Source organism: Ranitomeya variabilis, chromosome 5, assembly GCF_051348905.1.
Source record: "Ranitomeya variabilis isolate aRanVar5 chromosome 5, aRanVar5.hap1, whole genome shotgun sequence".
Lineage (NCBI taxonomy): Eukaryota > Metazoa > Chordata > Amphibia > Anura > Dendrobatidae > Ranitomeya > Ranitomeya variabilis.
This window is the reverse complement of record NC_135236.1, coordinates 3,573,532-3,592,998: the sequence shown is the minus strand read 5'-3', so window position 1 is coordinate 3,592,998 and position 19,467 is coordinate 3,573,532. Positions and strand designations below refer to the sequence as shown.

The following is a 19,467-nucleotide window of genomic DNA, read 5'->3' as shown; positions in this document are numbered from 1 at the left end:
ATACAGAGAGGATGAGAATGACGGGGATATACAGAGAGGATGAGAGTGACGGGGATAAACAGAGAAGATGAGAATGACGGGGATATACAGAGAGAATGAGAATGACTGAAATATACAGAGAGGATGAGAATGACGGGGATATACAGAGAGAATGAGAATGACTGAAATATACAGAGAGGATGAGAATGACGGGGATATACAGAGAAGATGAGAATGACGGGGATATACAGAGAGGATGAGAATAACGGGGACATACAGAGAGGATGAGAATGATGGGGGATATACAGAGAGGATGAGAATGACGGGGATATACAGAGAGGATGAGAGTGACGGGGATAAACAGAGAAGATGAGAATGACGGGGATATACAGAGAGAATGAGAATGACTGAAATATACAGAGAGGATGAGAATGACGGGGATATACAGAGAGGATGAGAATGACGGGGATATACAGAGAGGATGAGAATAACGGGGACATACAGAGAGGATGAGAATGATGGGGGATATACAGAGAGGATGAGAATGACGGGGATATACAGAGAGGATGAGAGTGACGGGGATAAACAGAGAAGATGAGAATGACGGGGATATACAGAGAGAATGAGAATGACTGAAATATACAGAGAGGATGAGAAGGACGGGGATATACAGAGAGGATGAGAAGGACGGGGATATACAGAGAGGATGAGAATGACAGGGATATACAGAGATGATGAGAATGATGGGGATATACAGAGAGGATGAGAATAACGGGGATATACAGAGAGGATGAGAATGACAGATATATAGAGAGGATGAGAATGACAGATATACAGTGAGAGAGTGACGGGGATATACAGACAGGATGAGAATGACGGGGATATACAGAGAGGATAAGAATGACAGGGATATACAGAGAGGATGAGAATGACAGGGATATACAGAGATGATGAGAATGATGGGGATATACAGAGAGGATGAGAATAACGGGGATATAATAATAATAATTAATAATAATAATTTTATTTATATAGCGCCAACATATTCCGCAGCGCTTTACAACTTATAGAGGGGACTTATACAGACAACAGACATTACAGCATAACAGAAATCACAGTTCAAAACAGATACCAGGAGGAATGAGGGCCCTGCTCGCAAGCTTACAAACTATGAGGAAAAGGGGAGACACGAGAGGTGGATGGTAACAATTGCTTTAGTTATTTGGACCAGCCATAGTGTAAGGCTCGGGTGTTCATGTAAAGCTGCATGAACCAACATATACAGAGAGGATATACAGAGAGGATGAGAATGACAGATATATAGAGAGGATGAGAATGACGGGGATATACAGAGAGGATGACAATGATGGGGATATACAGAGAGGATGAGAATGATGGGGATATACAGAGAGGATGAGAATGATGGAGATATACAGAGAGGATGAGAATGATGGAGATATACAGAGAGGATGAGAATGACGGGGATATACAGAGAGGATGAGAATGATGGGGATATACAGAGAGGATGAGAATGACGGGGATATACAGAGAGGATGAGAATGATGGAGATATACAGAGAGGATGAGAATGACGGGGATATACAGAGAGGATGAGAATGACGGAGATATACAGAGAGGATGAGAAGGACGGGGATATACAGAGATGAGAATAACAGGGATATACAGAGAGGATGAGAATGACAGATATACAGTGAGAAAGAGTGACGGTGATATACAGACAGGATGAGAATGACGGGGATATACAGGAAGGATGAGAATGACGGGGATATACAGAGAGGATGAGAATGACAGGGATATACAGAGAGGATGAGAATGACGGGGATATACAAAGAGGATGAGAATGACGGGGATATACAGAGCGGACGAGAGTGGAGATATACAGAGAGGATGAGAATGACGGGGATATACAGAGAGGATGAGAATGACAGGGATATACAGAGAGGATGAGAATGACGGGGATATACAGAGAGGATGAGAATGACAGGGATATACAGAGAGGATGAGAATGACGGGGATATACAAAGAGGATGAGAATGACGGGGATATACAGAGCGGACGAGAGTGGAGATATACAGAGAGGATGAGAATGACGGGGATATACAGAGGATGAGAATGACGGGGATATACAGAGAGGATGAGAATGACGGGGATATACAGAGGATGAGAATGACGGGGATATACAGAGATGAGAATAACGGGGATATACAGAGAGGATGAGAATGACGGGGATATACAGAGAGGATGAGAATGATGGAGATATACAGAGAGGATGAGAATGACGGGGATATACAGAGAGAAAGAGTGACGGGGATATACAGAGGATGAGAATGACGGGATATACAGAGAGGATGAGAATGATGGGGATATACAGAGAGGATGAGAATGACGGGGATATACAGAGGATGAGAATGACGGGGATATACAGAGAGGATGAGAATGATGGAGATATACAGAGAGGATGAGAATGACGGGGATATACAGAAAGGATGAGAATGACGGGGATATACAGAGAGGATGAGAATGATGGGGATATACAGAGAGGATGAGAATGACGGGGATATACAGAGGATGAGAATGACGGGGATATACAGAGAGGATGAGAATGATGGAGATATACAGAGAGGATGAGAATGACGGGGATATACAGAGAGGATGAGAATGACGGGGATATACAGAGAGGATGAGAATGACGGGGATATACAGAGAGGATGAGAGTGACGGGGATATACAGAGAGGATGAGAATGATGGGGGATATACAGAGAGGATGAGAATGACGGGGATATACAGAGAGGATGAGAGTGACGGTGATATACAGAGAAGATGAGAATGACGGGGATATACAGAGAGGATGAGAATGACAGATATATAGAGAGGATGAGAATGATGGGGATATACAGAGAGGATGAGAATGATGGGGATATACAGAGAGGATGAGAATGATGGGGATATACAGAGAGGATGAGAATGACGGGGATATACAGAGAGGATGAGAATGATGGAGATATACAGAGAGGATGAGAATGACGGGGATATACAGAGAGGATGAGAATGACGGAGATATACAGAGAGGATGAGAAGGACGGGGATATACAGAGATGAGAATAACAGGGATATACAGAGAGGATGAGAATGACAGATATACAGTGAGAAAGAGTGACGGTGATATACAGACAGGATGAGAATGACGGGGATATACAGGAAGGATGAGAATGACGGGGATATACAGAGAGGATGAGAATGACAGGGATATACAGAGAGGATGAGAATGACGGGGATATACAAAGAGGATGAGAATGACGGGGATATACAGAGCGGACGAGAGTGGAGATATACAGAGAGGATGAGAATGACGGGGATATACAGAGATGAGAATAACGGGGATATACAGAGAGGATGAGAATGACGGGGATATACAGAGGATGAGAATGACGGGGATATACAGAGAGGATGAGAATGACGGGGATATACAGAGGATGAGAATGACGGGGATATACAGAGATGAGAATAACGGGGATATACAGAGAGGATGAGAATGACGGGGATATACAGAGAGGATGAGAATGATGGAGATATACAGAGAGGATGAGAATGACGGGGATATACAGAGAGAAAGAGTGACGGGGATATACAGAGGATGAGAATGACGGGATATACAGAGAGGATGAGAATGATGGGGATATACAGAGAGGATGAGAATGACGGGGATATACAGAGGATGAGAATGACGGGGATATACAGAGAGGATGAGAATGATGGAGATATACAGAGAGGATGAGAATGACGGGGATATACAGAGAGGATGAGAATGATGGGGGATATACAGAGAGGATGAGAATGACGGGGATATACAGAGAGGATGAGAGTGACGGTGATATACAGAGAAGATGAGAATGACGGGGATATACAGAGAGGATGAGAATGACAGATATATAGAGAGGATGAGAATGATGGGGATATACAGAGAGGATGAGAATTATGGGGATATACAGAGAGGATGAGAATGACGGGGATATACAGAGAGGATGAGAATGACGGAGATATACAGAGAGGATGAGAAGGACGGGGATATACAGAGATGAGAATAACAGGGATATACAGAGAGGATGAGAATGACAGATATACAGTGAGAAAGAGTTACGGTGATATACAGACAGGATGAGAATGACAGGGATATACAGGAAGGATGAGAATGACGGGGATATACAGAGAGAAAGAGTGACGGGGATATACAGAGGATGAGAATGACGGGATATACAGAGAGGATGAGAATGATGGGGATATACAGAGAGGGTGAGAATGACGGGGATATACAGAGGATGAGAATGACGGGGATATACAGAGAGGATGAGAATGATGGAGATATACAGAGAGGATGAGAATGACGGGGATATACAGAGAGGATGAGAGTGACGGGGATATACAGAGAGGATGAGAATGATGGGGGATATACAGAGAGGATGAGAATGACGGGGATATACAGAGAGGATGAGAGTGACGGGGATATACAGAGAAGATGAGAATGATGGGGATATAGAGAGGATGAGAATGACAGGGATATACAGAGAGGATGAGAATGACGGGGATATACAGAGAGGATGAGAATGACTGAAATAAACAGAGAGAATGAGAATGACGGGGATATACAGAGACTATGAGAATGACGGGGATATACAGAGAGGATGAGAGTGACGGGGATATACAGAGAGGATGAGAATGACGGGGATATACAGAGATGAGAATAACGGGGATGTACAGAGAGGATGAGAATGACAGGGATATACAGAGAGGATGAGAATGACGGGGATATACAGAGAGGATGAGAATAACGGGGACATACAGAGAGGATGAGAATGATGGGGGATATACAGAGAGGATGAGAATGACGGGGATATACAGAGAGGATGAGAGTGACGGGGATAAACAGAGAAGATGAGAATGACGGGGATATACAGAGAGAATGAGAATGACTGAAATATACAGAGAGGATGAGAATGACGGGGATATACAGAGAGGATGAGAAGGACGGGGATATACAGAGAGGATGAGAATGACAGGGATATACAGAGATGATGAGAATGATGGGGATATACAGAGAGGATGAGAATAACGGGGATATACAGAGAGGATGAGAATGACAGATATATAGAGAGGATGAGAATGACAGGGATATACAGAGAGGATGAGAATGATGGGGATATACAGAGAGGATGAGAATAACGGGGATATACAGAGAGGATGAGAATGACAGATATATAGAGAGGATGAGAATGATGGGGATATACAGAGAGGATGAGAATGACGGGGATATACAGAGAGGATGAGAATGACGGGGATATACAGAGAGGATGAGAATGATGGAGATATACAGAGAGGATGAGAATGACGGGGATATACAGAGAGGATGAGAATGACGGAGATATACAGAGAGGATGAGAAGGACGGGGATATACAGAGAGGATGAGAATGATGGGGGATATACAGAGAGGATGAGAATGACGGGGATATACAGTGAGAAAGAGTGACGGGGATATACAGAGAGGATGAGAATGATGGGGATATACAGACAGGATGAGAATGACGGGGATATACAGCAAGGATGAGAATGACGGGGATATACAGAGAGGATGAGAATGACAGGGATATACAGAGAGGATGAGAATGACGGGGATATACAAAGAGGATGAGAATGACGGGGATATACAGAGCGGATGAGAGTGGAGATATACAGAGAGGATGAGAATGACGGGGATATACAGAGATGAGAATAACGGGGATATACAGAGAGGATGAGAATGACGGGGATATACAGAGGATGAGAATGACGGGGATATACAGAGAGGATGAGAATGACGGGGATATACAGAGGATGAGAATGACGGGGATATACAGAGATGAGAATAACGGGGATATACAGAGAGGATGAGAATGACGGGGATATACAGAGAGGATGAGAATGATGGAGATATACAGAGAGGATGAGAATGACGGGGATATACAGAGAGAAAGAGTGACGGGGATGTACAGAGGATGAGAATGACGGGATATACAGAGAGGATGAGAATGATGGGGATATACAGAGAGGATGAGAATGACGGGGATATACAGAGGACGAGAATGACGGGGATATACAGAGAGGATGAGAATGATGGAGATATACAGAGAGGATGAGAATGACGGAGATATACAGAGAGGATGAGAATGACGGGGATATACAGAGAGGATGAGAGTGACGGGGATATACAGAGAGGATGAGAATGATGGGGGATATACAGAGAGGATGAGAATGACGGGGATATACAGAGAGGATGAGAGTGACGGGGATATACAGAGAAGATGAGAATGACGGGGATATACAGAGAGGATGAGAATGACGGGGATATACAGAGCGGATGAGAGTGACAGGGATATACAGAGAGGATGAGAATAACAGGGATATACAGAGAAGATGAGAATGATGGGGATATAGAGAGGATGAGAATGACAGGGATATACAGAGAAGATGAGAATGATGGGGATATAGAGAGGATGAGAATGACGGGAATATACAGAGAGGATGAGAATGACTGAAATAAACAGAGAATGAGAATGACGGGGATATACAGAGACTATGAGAATGACAGGGATATACAGAGAGGATGAGAATGACGGGGATATACAGAGATGAGAATAACGGGGATGTACAGAGAGGATGAGAATGACAGATATACAGTGAGAAAGAGTGACGGTGATATACAGACAGGATGAGAATGACAGGGATATACAGGAAGGATGAGAATGACGGGGATATACAGAGAGGATGAGAATGACGGGGATATACAGAGAGGATGAGAATGACGGGGATATACAGAGGATGAGAATGACGGGGATATACAGAGAAGATGAGAATAACAGGGATATACAGAGAAGATGAGAATAACAGGGATATACAGAGAGGATGAGAATGACGGGCATATACAGAGAGGATGAGAATGACGGGGATATACAGAGAGGATGAGAATAACGGGGATATACAGAGAGGATGAGAATGATGGGGGATATACAGAGAGGATGAGAATGACGGGGATATACAGAGAGGATGAGAGTGACGGGGATATACAGAGAAGATGAGAATGACGGGGATATACAGCGAGGATGAGAATGACTGAAATATACAGAGAGGATGAGAATGACGGGGATATACAGAGAGGATGAGAATGATGGGGATATACAGAGAGGATGAGAATGACGGGGATATACAGAGAGGATGAGAGTGACGGGGATATACAGAGAAGATGAGAATGACGGGGATATACAGAGAGGATGAGAATGACTGAAATAAACAGAGAGGATGAGAATGACAGATATACAGTGAGAAAGAGTGACGGGGATATACAGAGAGGATGAGAATGACGGGGATATACAGAGAGGATGAGAATGACGGGGATATACAGAGAAGATGAGAATAACAGGGATATACAGAGAGGATGAGAATGACGGGGATATACAGAGAGGATGAGAATGATGGGGGATATACAGAGAGAATGAGAATAACGGGGATATACAGAGAGGATGAGAATGACGGAGATGTACAGAGAGGATGAGAATGACGGGATATACAGAGAGGATGAGAATGACGGGGATATACAGAGAGAATGAGAATGACTGAAATATACAGAGAGGATGAGAATGATGGGGATATACAGAGAGGATGAGAATGACTGAAATAAACAGAGAGAATGAGAATGACGGGGATATACAAAGAGGATGAGAGTGACGGGGATATACAGAGAGGATGAGAACGACGGGGATATACAGAGAGGATGAGAATAACAGGGATATACAGAGAAGATGAGAATGATGGGGATATAGAGGATGAGAATGACAGAGATATACAGAAAGAATGAAAGTGATGGGGATATACAGAGAGGATGAGAATGACTGAAATATACAGAGAGGATGAGAATGACGGGGATATACAGAGAGGAGGAGAATGAATGAAATATACAGAGAGGATGAGAATGACAGGGTGTCCCGAATCCACACCGCTGCCACCAATATGTCACGATTCACACCGTGACCGTCACCCCTACGTCACGGATCGGGGTGACTTTAGGCCAACAGACGGCTATCACATGTGCAGGCGGCTTATCTTAGTTATTCCTCCACTGCTACAATGTGATGAAAAAACACACACAAGGCTATTGACCTCTTAGTTTACAGCAGGGGCTTATTTTAGGTATCCCACTGCTCTTCAATATAACACGAACTGCAGGGATTTATGTATATCCCGCTTACAGTTCCACTTGAAAATGCAGCTCTCTGGCGCCCCCCTTACCCTCAGGTCAGACTAGGTATTGCACCTAGGGACATTAGTTGCCAGAAAGGCTGCCTGCTATGTACTGGCTATTGGGCACGCTGCAACAAGGCGATATACTACTCCCACTCAGGCAGGAACAATAACTATCAACGCCGCAGTCGCTACAACGACTCCCAAAGGCCCAGCACAAAGGTATGCCGCCACCAGCTTCGATTAAACGGGTCCGAAGCTAACCCAAAACAGTAGCGTAATTGCCTTCAGAAGGCTTAAGGTATGTTTTAGAACAGGAGAACGGAAACTAGTAATTTATATATTTTACTCTGAAAAAGGCAGTGTTTACAAAAGGCATATATAGATGTTACAATATGAGACAATTGAAAATGTACAAGGTAATTATAAAATAAAGGGATTAAATGAGAAAAGGTAAAACTCACATGTTCTCAGTTCATTTCAGGCAACCAGGCTAGTGGGTGGAGTTCCTATATGTCCCAATGCATCAGGACTGGCAGTCAGGGCTCCTCAGGTAAAAACTAACTGCTGGAAGCCTGGCAGAAAATTATAAACTGCAGCCCGTGACATCACCAACAGGGCTGGCTTCCACAGTCCCTCCTATCTCTTCAGTCTTAGTAAATTTAACACAAGTTTGTCTAATGCCTGTATCTCCGCTACCGAACATGTCAGAATCATAACACACCCAGCATTCATCTTGTATTAAGATTTGCTCTCTATAGATACTAAATTCGGGCTAGTAGAGACAGTTCCAGAGAAATCCGTATTTTGTCCCTGTTTGAACTAGAAGCCCACGTTTAGACATGAGAATGAAAGGGATATACAGAGAGGATGAGAATGACAGGGATGTACAGAGAGGATGAGAATGACTGAAATATACAGAGAGGATGAGAATGACAGGGATATACAGACAGGATGAGAAAGACAGGGATGTACAGAGAGGATGAGAATGACTGAAATATACAGAGAGGATGAGAATGACGGGGATATACAGAGATGATGAGAATGATGGGGATATACAGAAAGGATGAGAATGACGGGGATATTGTCATGTCGGACGCCGTTCAGACCAGGTCGTCCGACAGACAGTGGTAGTTCCGCTTTTGACCACTATTTGCTCATTGGCGTCGGCTAGATTTTGTCTAGCTGTTCCGGGGTTAATTTACCTGATCCTCGGATTGGAAGCCGGGCCATGCCCATTGCCTTTAAATAGGTTTCCTGATCATTGGGCGTCGCCGATTATAGCTTCTGTCTTGCGTTGTCATCTCGGTCTGGAGTGGAGAGCTGGTTGTTGGAGAATCGTTGCTGGTGGTGTATTTTCCTTTGTCTTATTTACTCCTTCCTATATTTGTGTTTATTTTGCCCTGCACACTTATAGTGTATTCCTGAGTGACTGCGGCATGGTGTATATTTTCCTTTATCCTTGTCTGTGCTAACTGTGGGTATTGGTGTATTGCATTCACTGGGTGGAGGGCAGAGGTTTTCAGCCTAGGGTTGTAACAGGAGGCAGGGTGAGGTTCGAGGCCTGGACATGCACACCATCAGTGTAAACTTCAGGTAGAGGGTCAGTCAGCATTTCCCTAGTCTTAGGGAAATTGCAGGGGCCCAGGTTATTAGCTCTCGCCCACCTAGTCTCCCCGCGACATTATAATCGGCCCAACAAAAAAAAAAAAAAAAAAAGGGGTTTCTTTTTTTTTTTTTTGTCTTTTGTCATGGATCCCATGACTTCCATAACCCGCCAGTTGGAGGCGCTGTCCCTACAGGTCACGGAGTTGAGGGGGGCAGTACAGCAAGAAGGACTAGCAGTATCTAATGTGCAAGCTAGAGCGACAGAAAGAGTTGCTGAGCCTAAATTTCCTTTGCCTGAAAAATTTGCTGGGGAACGCAGTAAATTTGTTTCTTTTCGTGAAGCTTGCAAACTATATTTCCGTATGCGCCCGATCTCCTCGGGTAATGAGGCTCAGTGTGTGGGCCTGGTGTTGTCATTGTTAAGCGGGGATCCCCAAGCATGGGCGTTTTCTTTGCCATCTGATTCTGCTGCATTTGACTCTGTGGAGAGTTTTTTTTCTTCTCTTGGGAAAATCTACGATGAACCTGACAGAATGGCTCTGGCAGAATCTAAGATACGCTCTATTCGCCAGGGGGAGCGAGTAGCAGAGGATTACTGTTCTGAATTCCGCCGCTGGGCGATCGATACCCAATGGAATGATCCAGCATTGCGGAGTCAGTTTATTCATGGGGTTTCTGGAAGGGTTAAAAAAGCCCTTCTGATGTACGAGACTCCTGCTTCTCTAGATTCCGCTATGAGTCTGGTTGTCCGCATTGATTGCCGTCTGCGTCAGGGGGAGCATGAGACACCGCCTGTGGGTGAAGGTTTAGGTTCACGTGAGGTTGCTGCAGGTGAGCCCACGGAGTCTATGCAAATCGCAGGGGTGTCACATGTAAAGCGTCGAGTCCCAGAGATCAGGAAGCAGGGAGCCTGTTTTTACTGTGGTGTAATTGGTCATTTTATTAACATCTGTCCTCTGCTGACTAAGAAAAACGCAACGGCGGAAAACTTCTAAGCTCAGAGGGTGTGGAGGAGACCAATCTGAGCTTATGTATATCCTCCATGGTGGTTTCTCAATGCATGCTCACTGATAAGGTTTTTATCGCTGGCAGTGAGCTGCCAATTACTGTTTTTGTGGATAGTGGTTCAGCCACAAATCTCATTGATCTGGAGTTTGCGCGCACAGCAGGTTTTAGGATTGAGAAACTGTCTCATCCTATCCGCGTGGTCTCAATGCAGCTCCCCTCTCTCAGGGGGAGATTACTGAATTTGTGGCTGAGATGAAACTCCACATTGGGGTTCTACATTCCGAGCGGGTTACTTGTAAGGTGCTCAGGAATCTTCCTGCTCAGGTGGTTTTGGGTTTTCCTTGGTTGTCTATGCACAACCCGGTAATTGACTGGAAAACTCAGGACATAACTCAGTGAAGCGAGTTCTGCCAGGAGAATTGCCTGGCCACATGTGTGGCTGCGGTGACTTCAAGCGTTCCGGAGCCACTTCTGGATTTTGTGGATGTGTTCTCTGAAAAGGGTTGTTCAGAGTTGCCGCCACATCTTCCCTATGACTTTTCTATCAGGTTTAAACCAGGGGCCAAATTGCCTAAAGCAAGGATGTTTAACATCTCCGGTCCGGAGAGACAAGCGTTAAAAGATTACATTGCTGAAAGCTTGAGCAAAGGGCACATCAGGCCGTCATCCTCGCCGGTGGCAGCAGGGTTCTTCTTCGTTAAGAAGAAAGATGGCGGATTACGCCCGTGTTTGGATTTCCGGGAGTTGAACCAGATTACGGTTCGTGATCCATACCCTATGCCACTGATACCAGACTTGTTCAACCAGGTGGCAGGTGCTAAGTGGTTTACCAAGCTTGACCTCAGGGGGACGTACAACCTCATAAGAGTCCGTCAAGGTGATGAGTGGAAGACGGCTTTTAATACCCCTGAGGATCATTTTGAAAATTTGGTGATGCCATTTGGGTTGACAAACGCACCTGCAGTGTTCCAACATTTCATCAATGATGTGTTCTCGCATGTTTTGGGGAAATTCGTTATCGTGTACCTAGATGACATTCTCATATATTCTTGCGACCGTGATGCTCATTTAGATCATGTCAGGCAGGTGTTACAGCTTCTCAGAGAGAATAAGCTGTATGCTAAACTTGAGAAATGTGTATTTTTTGTTCAAGAGTTGCCGTTCTTGGGTTATATTGTGTCTGCTTCTGGTTTTAAAATGGACGCCACTAAGGTGCAAGCGGTGCTGCATTGGGAACTTCCTGATAACCTGAAAGCACTTCAGCGGTTCCTTGGGTTTTCTAACTACTATAGGAAATTTATCAAGGATTTTTCCATCATTGCTAAACCGCTAACTGACATGACTAAAAAGGGTACCAATTTCTCCGCTTGGCCTGAGGCTGCTGTGCGCGCATTTGAATTTCTTAAGAACAGTTTTGTTTCAGCCCCCATTCTTGTGCAGCCAGACGTATCACAACCTTTTGTGGTGGAAGTCGATGCGTCGGAGGTTGGTGTGGGGGCGGTACTATCTCAAGGCTCATCTTTGAGTGGTTTGCGTCCGTGCGCCTATTTCTCCAAGAAACTGTCGTCCGCCGAACGTAACTACGATATCGGCAACAGGGAGTTGTTGGCAATTAAGTTGGCCTTTGAGGAATGGCGACACTTCTTGGAGGGGTCGGTACATCAGGTTACAGTTATTACCGATCATAAGAATCTGCTGTATTTGGAGTCAGCCAAGCATCTGTCCCGCAGGCAGGCTCGCTGGGCATTGTTTTTCACGCGGTTCAATTTTGTTGTCACTTACAGACCGGGGTCTAAAAACACTAAGGCGGATGCTCTGTCCAGGTGTTTTCCGGGGGGAGAACCTCGGGAGGATCCAGTACCTATCCTCCAAAAGGGTGTTGTTGTTTCGGCTCTCACTACCGAGGTTGAGCTCTCACTACCGAGGTTGAGGCTGAGATTGCCGAGGCTCAGGAGGAGGTACCATCTGAGCTTCCCATCAACAAATCTTTTGTACAGCTTCATCTCCTCTTAAAGGTTTTGGCGGAGCATCATGATGCTGTCCTGGCTGGCCACCCAGGGGTTAGAGGTACCTTGGAGCTGGTGTCACGTCGGTTTTGGTGGCCCAAGATCCGACAGGACGTGGTCTCATACGTGTCAGCTTGTACCACGTGCGCTAGGGCTAAGACGCCTCGCTCCCATCCTGTTGGCACACTACTTCCTCTTGAGGTACCTAGTAAGCCATGGACGGAAATCTCCATGGATTTCATCACTGATTTGCCCTCCTCAGCTGGGAACACGGTCATCTTGGTGATTGTTGATCGGTTTTCAAAAATGTCGCACTTTGTGTCTTTGCCTTCGTTGCCTAACGCGAAGACTCTGGCTCAGGTATTTCTGCAGGAGGTGGTCAGACTTCATGGGGTTCCGTCTGACATCGTGTCTGATAGGGGGTCTCAGTTTGTGGCAAAATTTTGGAAAGCATTTTGCTCACGGCTGGGGATCAAGTTGTCCCATTCTTCGGCGTTTCATCCTCAGTCAAATGGTCAGACTGAGCGTATGAACCAAAATTTGGAACAGTACCTATGCTGTTTTGTCTCTGATAACCAGGAGGAGTGGTCTACCTTTCTTCCTTTGGCTGAGTTTGCCATCAATAATCACCGCCAGGAGTCATCTGGGGAGTCTCCTTTTTTTATGTTTACGGGCTACATCCTCAATTTTGTACTTTGAGTCAGAGGGGCTCTTCCGGCGTTCCGGAGGTGGACCAGTTAGGAGCACAACTGTCGTCAGTTTGGAGGAGAGTTAAACAGCGCCTGTTGAGTGTGGGTGCCAGGTACAAACGTGTCGCTGACAGTAGGCGTGTGCCAGGTCCGGACCTGAGTGTGGATGACTGGGTGTGGTTATCCACAAAAAACATAAGACTCAAGATACCATCCCTTAAATTGGGTCCAAGGTTTATTGGTCCATTTAGGGTCACCGCCGTCATTAACCCAGTAGCATACCGACTGGAGCTCCCTACGGTGTATAAGATACACAATGTGTTCCACAGGTCTCTTCTGAAGAAGGTGGTGGGTTCTGTGGACGCGGTGCCTATGCCACCTCCAGTTTTGGTGGATAGTAACCTGAAATTTGAAGTCTCTAAGGTGGTTGACTCTCGTGTAGTGCGTCGCACTTTACAGTACTTGGTATACTGGCGTGGTTATGGGCCTGAGGAGCGGTCCTGGGTACCAGCCTCGGATGTTCATGCGGATCGGCTGGTCAGGTTTTTTCATCGTCGCCATCCGGACAAGCCGGGTCCTATAAGCCGTGAGGGCCCTGGGGTCCCTCGTAGAAGGCGGGGTACTGTCATGTCGGACGCCATTCAGACCAGGTCGTCCGACAGACAGCGGTAGTTCCGCTTTTGACCACTATTTGCTCATTGGCGTCGGCTAGATTTTGTCTAGCTGTTCCGGGGTTAATTTACCTGATCCTCGGACTGGAAGCTGGGCCATGCCCATTGCCTTTAAATAGCTTTCCTGATCATTGGGTGTCGCCGATTATAGCTTCTGTCTTGCGTTGTTATCTCGGTCTGGAGTGGAGAGCTGGCTGCTGGAGAATCGTTGCTGGTGGTGTATTTTCCTTTGTCTTATTTACTCCTTCCTATATTTGTGTTTATTTTGCCCTGCACATTTATAGTGTATTCCTGAGTGACTGCGGCGTGGTGTATACTTTCCTTTATCCTTGTCTGTGCTAACTGTGGGTATTGGTGTATTGCATTCACTGGGTGGAGGGCAGAGGTTTTCAGCCTAGGGTTGTAACAGGAGGCAGGGTGAGGTTCGAGGCCTGGACATGCACACCATCAGTGTAAACTTCAGGTAGAGGGTCAGTCAGCATTTCCCTAGTCTTAGGGAAATTGCAGGGGCCCGGGTTATTAGCTCTCGCCCACCTAGTCTCCCCGCGACAGATATACAGAGAGGATGAGAATGACGGATATACAAAGAGGATGAGAATGATGGGAATATACAGAGAGGAAGAGAATGACTGAAATATACAGAGAGGATGAGAAAGACGGGGATATACAGAGAGGATGAGAGTGACAGGGATATACAGAGAGGATGAGAATGACGGGGATATACAGAGAGGATGAGAATAACGAGGATATACAGAGGATGAGAATGACGGGGATATACAGAGAGGATGAGAATGACGGGGATATACAGAGAGGATGAGAATAACGAGGATATACAGAGGATGAGAATGACGGGGATATACAGAGAGGATGAGAATGACGGGGACATACAGAGAGGATGAGAATGACGGGGATATACAGAGACTATGAGAATGACGGAAATATACAGAGAGGATGAGAATGATGGGGATATACAGAGACTATGAGAATGACAGAAATATACAGAGAGGATGAGAATGACGGGGATATACAGAGAGGATGAGAATGATGGGGATATACAGAGGATGAGAATAACGGGGATATACAGAGAGGATGAGGATGACAGGGATACACAGAGAGGATGAGAATGACAGAGATATACAGAAAGAAAGAGTGATTGGGATATACAGAGAAAATGTGAATGACTGAAATATAGAGAGGATGAGAAAGATGGGGATATACTGAGAGGATGAGAATAACGGGATATAGAGGATGAGAATGGCGGGGATATTCAGAGAGGATGAGAATAACGGGGGATATACAGAGAGGATGAGAATGACGGGGATGTACAGAGGATGAGAATGACGGGATATAGAGGATGAGAATGGCGGGGATGTACAGAGGATGAGAATGACGGGGATATTCAGAGAGGATGAGAATAATTGGGGATATGCAGAGACGATGAGAATGACGGGGATGTACAGAGAGGATGAGAATGACGGGGATATTCAGAGAGGATGAGAATGACGGGGATATTCAGAGAGGATGAGAATGACGGGGATATACAGAGAGGATGAGAATAACGGGGGATATACAGAGAGGATGAGAATGACAGGGATATACAGAAAGGATGAGAATGATGGGGACATACAAAGAGGATGAGAATGACAGGGATATACAGAGAGGATGAGAATAACGGGGATATACAGAGAGGATGACAATGATGGGGATGTACAGAGAGGATGAGAATGATGAGGATATACAGAGACTATGAGAATGACGGAAATATACAAAGAGGATGAGAATGACGGGGATATACAGAGACTGAGAATGACAGAAATATACAGAGAGGATGAGATTGATGGGGATATGGGGATATAGAGGATGAGAATGACGGGGATATACAGAGAGGATGAGAATGACGGGGATATACAGAGTCTATGAGAATGACGGAAATATACAGAGGATGAGAAAGACGGGGATATACAGAGACTATGAGAATGATGGAAATATACAGAGAGGATGAGAATGACGGGGATATACAGAGAGGATGAGAATGGAGAAGATATACAGAGAGGATGAGAATGTCAGGGATATACAGAGGATGAGAATAACGGGGATATACAGAGGATGAGAATGACGGAGATATACAGAGAGGATGAGAATGTCGGGGATATACAGAGAGGTGAGAATGACGGGGATATACAGAGAGGATGAGAATGGAGAAGATATACAGAGAGGATGAGAATGTCAGGGATATACAGAGGATGAGAATAACGGGGATATACAGAGGATGAGAATGACGGAGATATACAGAGAGGATGAGAATGTCGGGGATATACAGAGGATGAGAATAACGGGGATATACAGAGAGGATGAGGATGACAGGGATACACAGAGAGGATGAGAATGATGGGGATGTACAGAGAGGATAAGAATAACGGGGATATACAGAGAGGATGAGAATGTCGGGGATATACAGAGGATGAGAATAACGGGGATACACAGAGATGAGAATGACGGAGATATACAGAGAGGATGAGAATGTCGGGGATATACAGAGGATGAGAATAACGGGGATATACAGAGAGGATGAGAATGACGGGGATATACAGAGAGGATGAGGATGACAGGGATACACAGAGAGGATGACAATGATGGGGATATACAGAGAGGATGAGAATGACGGGGATATACAGAGAGGATGAGAATGTCGGGGATATACAGAGGATGAGAATAACGGGGATACACAGAGAGGATGAGAATGATGGGGATGTACAGAGAGGATAAGAATGACGGGGATATACAGATTGGATGAGAATGACAGATATACAGAAAGGATGAGAATGACGGGGATATACAAAGAGAATGAGAGTGACTTGAATACATAGAGAGGATGAGAATGACGGGGATATACAGAGAGGATGAGAATGACGGGATATTGTCACGATTCACACCGTGCGGACACCACTATGTCACGGATCGGAATGACCTCTGGCCAGCACCCGGCTATCAAACGTGCAGGGGGCTTATCTTAGTTATCCCTCCACTGCTACAATGTGATGAAAATACAAACAAAGGCTATCGACCTATCAATTTACCGCAGAGGCTTATTTTAGATATCTCACTACTGCTACAATATCATGAACTGCAGGGATGTATATCCCGCTTTCCAGTTCTCGCTTTGGAACTTGCAGCTCTCCGGCGCCTCCCTTACCCTCAGGTCAGTCAGGGAACTACACCTGGGATAATTAGTCGCCAAATGGGCCACTTCACTGTGGACTGGCTAGCAGGCACGCTGCAACCCCGTTCCGTCGCTGCCAGCTCACCTGCCTAGCCCAGAATACACTTCGCTGTCACCAGCTCAGATTCCTCACAGGGAGGGGTTCGAACCAACCCAAATTAGTAGCGTAATCAACTTCAGAAGACTTAGGGTACGTTTTAGAGCAGGAGAACAAAGCTAGTATTTTATATATTTTACTCCATCAAAGATTAGGCAGTGTTTATAAAAGGCATATAAAGATGTTACAATATGAGACAATTTAAAGTATGTACAGCAATTATAAAATGAACAGGGATTAAAGAAAGATAAAACTCACATTTTTCTTAAGTCATTTCAGGCTAACCAGGCTGGTAGGCGGAGCCAAATGTCCCAGTTCATCAGACAAGACTGAGGGTTGGGCTCACTGGCAGTCACTTATACCTGCAGGCTTGTGACATCACGAAAGGGGTTTGAGTTACCATTGCTCTCGCCTCTCCTCAGATGTACAGTTTGTACCAACCATACTTGTAATTCTCATATCTTAGCTTGAGGACATGTCAGAATCACAGCACACCCATCTTTCATCTTATTTTAAAATTGGCTTTCTAATTATACCAAATTCGACCTAGTTGTTCCACACGGTTCCCGAGAAATCCGCACTTTGCACTCGTTGTGTTTAGCTGCTCGCGCTTACAGGGTTTGACAGATCTACCGATAGACGTTAGCAATATATACTCATTTTTTCTAGCCCAAATCGGTGGCCCAATATCTTATTATAATAGAACAAAGGACCTCATATCTTTTGAGAGACTTAGACCAGTTACAGCTGGTACTAGATGAGTACGTTGCCCAGAGCTTGGAATTTGCAGCTAGAAGCAATAAAACCTATTCTACACACACACACACAGCCAGCAGAAACACAGAGAGAAGGGGGGTCAGAGTCCACAGTATGTGTGCTAACAGGGAAAACTAAAAATCATATTATATATTATCATCAAAGATATACACAGAGGATGAGAATGACGGGGATATACAGAGAGAATGAGAATGACGGGGATATACAGAGAGGATGAGAATGATGGAGATATACAGTGAGGATGAGTATAACGGGGGATATACAGAGAGGATGAGATTGACAAATATACAGACAGGATGAGAATGACGGGGATATACAGAGAGAATGAGAATGACGGGGATGTACAAAGAGGATGAGAATGATGGAGATATACAGTGAGGATGAGTATAATGGGGGATATACAGAGAGGATGAGATTGACAAATATACAGACAGGATGAGAATGACGAAGATATACAAAGGATGAGAATGAAGGGGATATACAGAGGATGAGAATGACAGGGATATACAGAAAGGATGAGAATGACGGAGATGTACAGAGAGAATGAGAAAGATGGAGATATACAGAAAGGATGAGAATGATGGGGGATATACAGAGAGGATGAGAATGACGGGGGATATACAGAGAGGATGAGAATGACGGAGATATACAGAGAGGTTGAGAATGACGGAGATGTACAGAGAGGATGAGAATGACGGAGATATACAGAGAGGATGAGAATAACGGGGATATACAGAGAGGATGAGAATGACAGGGATATACAAAGAGGTTGAGAATGACGGAGATGTACAGAGAGGATGAGAATGACGGAGATATACAGAGAGGATAAGAATGACGGGGATATACAGAGAGGATGAGAATGACAAATATACAAAGAGGATGAGAATGACGGGATATAGAGAGGATGAGAATGACGGGGATATACAGAGAGGATGAGAATGACGGGGATGTACAGAGAGAATGAGAATGACGGAGATATACAGAGAGGATAAGAATGACGGGGATTTACAGAGAGGATGAGAATGACAAATATACAGAGAGGATGAGAATGACGGGATATAGAGGGAGGATGAGAATGACGGGGATGTACAGAGAGGATGAGGATATACAGAGAGGATGAGAATG

The 19,467-nt window shown here is 45.0% G+C and overlaps 1 protein-coding gene across 6 annotated transcripts in view; it reads right to left on the bottom strand.

Annotated features, from left to right (window-relative positions):
* Positions 1-19,467, bottom strand: part of DLG4 (discs large MAGUK scaffold protein 4) — a 393,288-nt gene that overhangs the window by 186,031 nt on the left and 187,790 nt on the right. The gene's annotated exons all lie outside the window — the stretch shown is intronic.